Raw genomic sequence first — 9,776 nt, 5'->3', positions numbered from 1 at the left:
TTGTGAAGCCATAGTTGCTAAAATCCTCACATTGGAGGAGAACGACACTTGGACCCTTCGTTTCCTAGTGACAAGAAAGCCACCATATGCAAATGGGTCTAAAAAATCAAACATAATTCTAACAGCTCCATTGAACATTACAAGGCTTGTCTCCTAGTAAAAGGGTATACATAATAAGAAGGGTTAGATTACCATGAGACATTTGCTTATGTCGCCAAAATGATTATTGTGTCATCTACTAGCCAATATTGTCATAAAAAAATTAGCATATTCACCAACATGATGTGCATAATGCCTTTCAACATTGAGATCTTAATGAGGAAGTGTACATGACCATGTCACTTGGTTTTGCTCAAAAGTGAGAGACTAGGGTGTGTCATTGCAACAAATCATTATATAGACTCAAATAAGCATTGTGACACTTGTTTGCCAAATTTTCTATGACCTTTCTTGATGCTAGTTAGACCCAATCAAAGGCCAATTATTCTTTATTTACTCGAGCAACCAATTCTTCTTTCAATGCAATTCTTGTTTATGTTGATGACATCATAGTTGCTAGAAATGGCAATAGTTCCACCGATGACCTCAAAGAATTTCTTCATGCTAAATTTAAAATTAAAGGCCTTGGTCCTCTCAAATTCTTTTTAGGCATTGAGATCGCACGCTCTCATATTGGCATATTCCTTTCTCAAAGAAAATATGCTTTAGAAATCCTTGAAGATAGTGGTTTTCATGGAGCTCATCCTACTACATTTCTCATGCATGGAACAAAATTTGAAGCTCACCAGCAGCAATGACAGTCTGCTTTTGGATCTAACCACCTGCTGACGTCTTATTGGCCGCCTCATCTATCTTATGATCACTCTGTCATATATCATTTATTTGGTTCATCTCCTAAGCCATTTTATGGATAAACCTCATTAACTATACCTTGATGCAGTTGATAGGGTTTTACACTACCTCAAACAAACAATTGGACAAGGTATCTTACTCTCTTCTTCTAATAGAATACAACTCAATTCTTTTAGTGACTTTGACTGGGTCGATTGTCCTAATACTTGTCGTTCAATTACTGCTGCATCATGCTAGGAAATTCTCCCAATTCATGGAAGTCTAATTAACAATCCACGGTCTCTAAATCTTCTGCTAAAGTTTAATACCATGCTATGGCTACTGCATGTTGTGGGCTCACTTGGCTTTCACATCTCTTCCATGATCCTTAAATTCCAATGCTTGAGAATTTTGGACACTCGATACTTGAAATAGTTTGTATGCTGCTGAATCACAGATCCGGACCCAAAATGCTTGTTAACTAACATGAGCATCACACCTATATGATCCGTAAAGGTGGGTCGGATGGCTAAGTGATCCAGATCATTGGTCTGTTAGACTCTAGCATTGATGGCCCATTCCCTGGAAGCCTCTGTTGAGAAGCGCGGAAGGTGAGCCCTCAAGATCTGATGGTCTACACGATGTTTAGAACCTTTACAAAGCAGAAGATTGACGATGCAATGGCCCACTTATCTACTACTGGAGCAGATGAATCTTTTCACATCTCTGATCCTACGGTATAAGTGGTCCCGGATTGCGATCTATGGATCAGATCGTCCCAAGGACAAGCTAAGATGGACAGACTATAGCGCACACAGTATCTCTCTGTATACTCTCGATTTATCGTATAACTCAATTCTTTACACGAGAGAAGTGTATTCCTTTTTATAACAGAGGAAGGAGAGTTTGGGTGGGATTAGGATAAGGCCAAATAATCTGATCAAATCCCTATCTTCAATTAAAAATCAAATTCATATTGGAATTTGAAATTTAATTCAAAGGAAGAGATCGGAGAAAACATGGGACGTACCCACTAGTGATTGCTCACAAGTGGGCCCCACTGGCCTACGTCCAACATCTCTCACCTAATCACATTGTGGGATAGGCACATAAATTTGTCCATCTAACTTGCCTAATAACAATCAAAGAACCAAACATCGCGATTAAAAGAATCAGAGACGTGGGACCAGCTGGATCACCATAATCTCCTCACAGGTGCTTAAGTACTAAGTGACCACCTGACTAGTACTCAATAACCCAAGCTTTGCAATGCCTGTCTTAGTCCGTATGACCACATCGAATGGAGTTGACTCCCGACCTAGAGTACTCGGCCAACATACGCACTTATCTAACTTATCGAATTATTCTAGAAACTTGATTTTTCACAAACTTCGATTGAAACTAATTTAAAGCAATACTTATATATATATATGCTTTTTAAGAAAAATATTGTTTGCAAAAGTCTAATAAAAACAACTCGATACTGCTGGCGGATAAGTCTTCAAGTGCGTATTTATAGTTCTAGAAACTTGGTGTAGCTGTCACGGGATCTTCCCCACGTAGATGTGTAATTTGGAATTAATCAAGCTGCTTTTCTAGTGTAATTGAGTCTGGCCAATCAAGGACCTTTTGTCATAGTACACTAAAGTAGCGACACTCAATCTCATCCTCATATACACAAGAGGAGGGTAGCTAAGGACACAAAGAGTCACCTACGGGACTGGCTACTCGCACGTTGCAATGATTAGATCGAATCAAAGCAATCTGTAGGTAATAGGTCCCAGCACGTGGCTACAATCCATGTCATAAAGTAGACAATACTAGGTGAATGTCGGATCTACAATACGCAGGTCATTCTACATAAGGTACGACTCATCTCATAACCTCATAACCTGACTTTAATTTCAGGCCATAACATTGATCGCATGTAATGGAATGGTGCGATTATGTTATTCAACTTTATCAGTCTCATCTTCAATCTTTATAAGATTGTAGGCGGATACGACTCACTCATATCCTCATCCTTTATTATTCACAATAAAGGGAAGTTCATACCTCAATGTATAAACATAGCCCCAAATGTACCTCTCTTGTACATTCAAGGTTAGTCAACCCGTGCGAGTGGGTGACCGGCCTACCGACAAAAATAGAAATCCTACATGATTTCAAGATAAATGCCGATGATCTTCATACCTAGTTATATTAGTGTTCAATATTGAATAAAATGAATATAATATTCATTAATGAAAGATCAAAGGTACTACAAAACAAGTACATCAGTCAAGCTTTCTCCAATCCCATCTGTCTGACGTGAACTTGAAATAGATCTCTAGATATAGGTTTCGTTATGGGATCAGCCATCATCTCCTTAGTAGGAATTTAGCTGAGGGCGACCTTCTTATCACTTACTTGATCACGGACGTAATGATACTTGATCTCAATGTGCTTAGATTTTTGGTGGGGTTTAGGGTCCTTTGCCAAGTCAATGGCAGAAGTATTGTCTATCTTCAATGATAGAGGCTGACGAACACTCGGTACAACACCCAGACTCAATAGAAATCTGTGAACTCATACACACTCCTGAACCGCAGCACAACATGTAATGTACTCGGCCTCCATAGATGAAAGAGCTGTGGATATCTGTTTCTTACTCGACCATGAGATAGCTCCTCCTCCGAGTAAGAATACATATCCCAAAGTAGACTTTTCCTTATCGGCGTCATTACCCCAAGCAACATCTGAATATCCTTTGGGCTCGAGGCTTATGCCTTCATAACACAACATTAGGTCTTTTGTTCATCTTAGATAGCGGAATATAAGTTTGATAGCTTGCCAATGAGACTGTCCCGGGTTACTCTAATAACGGCTGACTATGCCAACTGATAGCTAATATCCGGTCTGGTGCAAAGCATAGTATACATTAAGCTCCCTACTACACTTGCATAAGGTACTGAGGACATAGTCAATTTCTCAGCTTCAGTCTAGGGACACGATTTCCTGTTTAGCTTGGTAGCTTTATCCATAGGGGTGTCAATAGCTTTTGAATTTTTCATCCTGAACCACTCTAAGATCTTTTGTATATAGGTTGCTTGAGACAAGCCTAAAAATTTCTTAGGGCGATCCCTGATGATTTTACCCCAAGAATAAAGTTAGTTTCATCGAGGTCTTTCATCTCAAAGTTCGAGAATAGCCAATCTTTAGTTAATATCAACAATTGCATGTCATTACTAGCTAACAGGATATCGTCTACATATAAAGATAGTATCAGAAAAGATCTTCCTGACCGTTTCATGTATACACGATGATCTTCTTCACTCATCGTGAATCCAAAAGTGGTGATGGCCAAGTGGAACCTCATGTACCACTGTCTTGAAGATTGTTTCAGCCCATAGATAGATTTCAACAACTTGCAGACTTTCTCTGGATGCTTTTTGTCCACATAACCCATGGGCTGTTACATGTATATCTCTTCATCCAAGTCACCATTTAAGAATGCGGTCTTTACATCCATCTGATATAACTCTAAGTTTAAACTTGTAACAATGAACAAGATCATGCGGATTTAGGAGAACTTTGCAACAGGTGAAAAGGTCTCCTCGTTATCAATGCCTTCTTGTTGTGTAAAACCTTTAGCAACTAATCGTGCTTTATACTTGTCCACTGTACCATCTGCCTTTCTTTTGAACTTAAGTACCCATTTATTACATATCGCTTTGCAATTGGAAGGCAGATCAATAAGTTCTCAGACTTTATTCTTCTCCATAGAAGCGATCTCTTCATCCATAGCATTCACCCAATTGGCTGAGTTAGAAGATAATAATGCATTCTGATAGGAATCAAGTTCATCATTATCAGCTGCAACACAAGAGAATGTTTGCCCCTCAATATCGAAGTATCTTCGGGGAATTAATCCTATTTCTCTTCAACGTAACTCAGGAGCCTGCTGAGATATCCTCCCACCATCCTAACGAACGATAGGAGCATTAATATAGTGACAAGCAGAACTCCCACTCTCCTGAGATACATCGGGTATTTCAAAAAATTCTAAGGGAACCTTTTGCTTCATTCGACTTGGGTATCTATATTCAACGAAGGTCACATCTCAAGATTTTATCTCAATCCATCGTCTATAGTCCTCATAAACTAGAACGTATCCCTTTGAATGCATAGGGTACCTTATTAAGACGCATTTAATGGTTTTATTATCAAGTTTACCTCTATGCGGAGTAGGTAGCAAAACATATCCTAAAGATCCCCAAGGGCGTAGGTTGGCCAGAGAAGGAATCCTCCCAGACCACATTTCATATGGAGTCTTAGGAATGAATTTGGTTGAGACTCCATTAAGGACGTAGACGGCTGTTAACAGTGTGTCTCCCCAGAATGTGGTAGAGAGATTGACTTGTGCCATCATCGATCTAACCATGTCCAATAGTGTCCTATTCCTTTTCTCTGCAACACCATTTTGTTGTGGAGTGTAAGCCATTGTGTACTGCCAAACTATTCCAATATTTTCACAATATGACTTAAACGTTTCAGATGTATACTCACCACCTCTATCAGATCGAAGGATTTTAATTTTTTTCTCAAGCTGATTTTCCACTTCAGCTTTATATTTAAGAAAACAATCAAAAGCCTCAGATTTGTATGAGATGAGATACACATATCCATAGCGCGAGTAATCGTCAATGAAAGTAACAAAATATTGACATCTGTTTCTGGCATGTACATAAAAAGGTCCACAAATATCTGAATGGATTATCTCTAGTGTGCCCTTGGACCTATCCACTTTGAAAAATTGTTTCTTTGAAATCTTCCGGACACACAATGTTCACAAAATGACAAATCAATTTTGGATAAGGAGTCTAACAGACCAGAATGTACTAGTCTTGTCATACGATCCTTTCCGATGTGACCTAACCTCGCGTGCCATTTTTGAGATTCAGATACTACATTTTTATTCGACATAGCAAAAAAGCAAGAGGGGCATTATTACGATTTATGTTTAGAATAAATAAATCTGAAATTAAATTTCTTCATGCAAAGATGAGGTTATTTATTCCCAAAGAAACTCTTGTCTCGGAAAATCGAATATCAAAACAATTAAATAATAACCTAGAAACAGAAATTAAATCCCGACGCATCCCTGGTGCAAAAAGAGTATCACGAAGGATTATTGTTTGCCCTGCGTATGGAGATGGAGAATGCTAATCCCTAGTACGTCTTTAACAGCGTTATTGCCCATGTACAGCTTGTAACTTCCTTTGGCTACAGGCCAAAATTTCTCGAATCCTCGACGAGTCTGTGTCACGTGCTTTGTTGCACCTGGATCCAAAATCTACTTGTTTGATATAGTATCAACGGAAAGGTTTTCAAAATAAACGCCTATATACAAAATATCTTGTGACTGAGAAATTACCGTCTTTTTATGGGCACACTGTCGAGCATAATGGCCGAAATTTTCATAGACAAAGCAGACTATATTTATCTTTTTCTGCTTCTTCTTTCCATTCCCCTTCTTGAGATTTGGAGGAGGTGTTGTGGTCTTCTGTTTTTTATTATTCTTCTTCGCCTTTTTGCGAGCTTTAGACCATTTATTGTTAGCTTTCCACTTATGGGTCTCTGCTACAAAGGCCTTGGCCGAACATGGCTGAATTGTATTCATTTTAACCTCACGTACCAAGTGGTCACAAAAGTCTCTGAACGTAGTGATAGGATCAGTATGGTTCAGAATTCTTTTGATTTGGGCCCAATATTCAGGCAAGGAACGGTGCATGGCTATAATCTTCTGATTTTCAGTCAATTTACACTCAACATTCTTAAGGACACCTATCATTTGCTTCATCTTACGAATATGATCTTTGATGGAGCAGCCGACAGGGATCTTGTACTCCTGGAATTCTAATTCCATTGCCCTAACTCTCGCATCTGACTTCTGCGCGTAGGCATCTATCAATGCTTCCCAGATTCCCTTAGCGGTTTCATGCACTTCATATGTAGGTATGAGTTCTTTGTGCATAGTGCTAAGAAGGACATTACGGGCTGAACGATTTTGTTTTCGCCACTTATTATAACGAGTCATTGCAACCTTATGTTTTTGTAAATTTTCATTTTCAGCCAGGATGGGTTCCTCTTGAACTACATCGAGTGTGTGAGATATGTCATCCTTGTCCAGAAGGCATCGCACTGCGCGGGACTAATCTTCGTTGTTGTTGCCGTCGAAATGTTGTCCTTTCAGCTGTTCAGCGATTAACACTTTGGTGGCCATCTTTACATTGCATGAGTGTCAGTACTTAGCTAAGATCTAAGGTATTGACACTAATCATCATCATTTCTGCGTGTTATACAAATTTTTAGAATATAAAAGTAGTCACCACATCTTAACGAGATCTGAAAGTCCACATACTCGAATGGGAGGTGTAGAACAATCAAGTTCTCTATTTAAGATGAGTTTAATGCTTTTATAAGATTAAATTTGTATAACGTGCAACCTTCCATTATTGGTTGCATGCATCATTTGGTGAAGGAGAATAAACTCCCACTCAGGTTATGCACAACCTATATATATATATATATATATATATATATATATATATATATATATATATATATAATTTTTAGGGAGGATTCTAGTACTAAGTTTTGTAATTTCCAATGAAAAATATATGGGGCTTAGATCTAAACACATCAAGCCAAATATTTTCTCACATATAAACATCATTATCAGAAAGAAAAATAAAGTGCTAAGATATCAAGAGAGTTCTATTTTCATCTGTGATCATGACCATTAGTGATGGATCCGATCATTACCGTTAATGAACATTGTTGATGATGGATCCTTTCATCAACATTGATCATCATGGTTGATGATCGTTTCGATCACTAACGAGCTCTAGATCAACAGTAAAGAAGATATTATAAAGGAAACAACATTCTTGATATATGTCCATCATCTCATAAGAAATATATATGAGCAAATCCAAAAAAAAAAAGGATAACACATTCAGGTTGCAACATATTTGAATGTGGGTCATACCATTGTTATGTAGATTAAGCATGAATTCAACAGATATGTGTACTCGTTTTGCAACAGATCCAAAACATATGAATGGTTAAGATATGTGCACTCATCGTTCAAGAGATCTACACATGAGGAATTAGAAAAACTAAAAAAATAGGTGCTGCAGATTGGCTAATATGTGTATACGTGCTAACATGTGTACAAAAGCCATGTGTACAGAAGCTAAACATGAATTCAAAACAACATGTGTACTAAAGCCATGTGTACAGAAGCCATGGTAACTCCTACTAAACACGTGTGATATACATCAACCCATCTGTTTCACACAGCAACTAGGTATTTGAATTTGAGAGGCACTACTAACATATGTGATATATATGTGAACATCAGTCGATATGTGAACAACACGTGTACACTTGCACATTGACCAAGTGCTTATTTTTCTTCTCCAGCATAAATCCAAGCTCATCAGCTGGATGGACAGTTCGAATTCAACACATATCTTGTGATGAGATCTGTGTTATACACGGATCAGATCCACATGTGCAGTTGATGTATATACCCACATGTGTTATAGTACAATACTTCAGCTATGCCCACATGTGCGGCTGATGTTTTGCACAGAGCAACATGTGTACAACCAACAATATCGAAGCTTGTATGGTTTAGATGGTGGATCCCTCATGTATAGTTTGTTCGGCCCACCAAAAACTTGCATGTTGCATATCAGCCAACACGTGTACTGTATGTGTACATCAGTCAACACGTGTACATCACGTGTACAGATGTGTATAGCAGAAGCTATCTCCCAATATAATATGTGTACACTTGCAGATTAGCCAACACGTGTACACACGTGCATAGTAACTAACACGTGTACAATAGCTAACACATGTACTTGCAGATTAGCCAACACGTGTACACACGTGTACAGATTAGCCATTGCATGTACAGCCAACATGTGTACCGTGTGTACAAAACAACACATGTATAGAATAACATGTGTACAGTAGCCATTGTGTGTATAGCCAACATGTGTACCTTTTGACAGTTTCGATACAACTTATACCATCGTATCCATTGGTCATGATGGACGGTTTGGATACAACTTATTCCATTGTACAGCACAGCAATATAGCATAGTAATGCTGGTATTTTAATACAACTACTCTTGTTCATACCTCATCCGCCTCTATTGCTGGTAGTGTTGTATTTTAATACAACAACTAATGTTGGTATAATGCACATCAGGTGTACAGAAGCTATATATACGTGTAGTCCATTGGGATATCAAAACCATCTTTGCTGAAAAGATGATTTAGATATCATGGTTCTTTAATCTAAAAAGTTCATGTAGTGGGCCACACTATGCCTAGCCAATAAAATGGACAGTTTGGATACAACTTATACCATGATATCAAACCCACGTGTGGCTGACGTCAATATAACTGGTGTGATGAGCATCATGCAAGTTTCAGTGGATATTTTGTGGGATGTACAGCAACTCTCATAACGTGAGATGTTTTTCAATACAACAACATCAGCCAAACTGATCCCCACGTGTGCATCAGATATGGCGTGATGTACACCAGCCAATATGACCCTCCACGTGTACGAAAACTATATCTATGATGTATAATCATGGGGTACATTACGTGGACCAATCCATAAACCAACAAAATGGTATGTATAATGTGTATGGAAACATAATCGGGCTTATATACATATGGCATACGTGAATACAAAAAATTAATCCACCGTACACATGCTGATTCGATACCATTCGAAAAACATGGATTCCAATCCAAAAAAAAAAAAGGTTGGTCCACTTTCCTTTTTAGATGAAAATAATCGGAGATCCGCCATTGAATGCTCTGATACCACTGTTGGGAAGCGTGGAAGGTGAGCCCTCAAGATCTGATGGTCT

The sequence above is a fragment of the Magnolia sinica genome, chromosome 14 (genome assembly GCF_029962835.1).
Source record: "Magnolia sinica isolate HGM2019 chromosome 14, MsV1, whole genome shotgun sequence".
NCBI classification, from domain to species: Eukaryota; Viridiplantae; Streptophyta; class Magnoliopsida; order Magnoliales; family Magnoliaceae; genus Magnolia; species Magnolia sinica.
Note: the sequence above shows the minus strand (reverse complement) of the source record.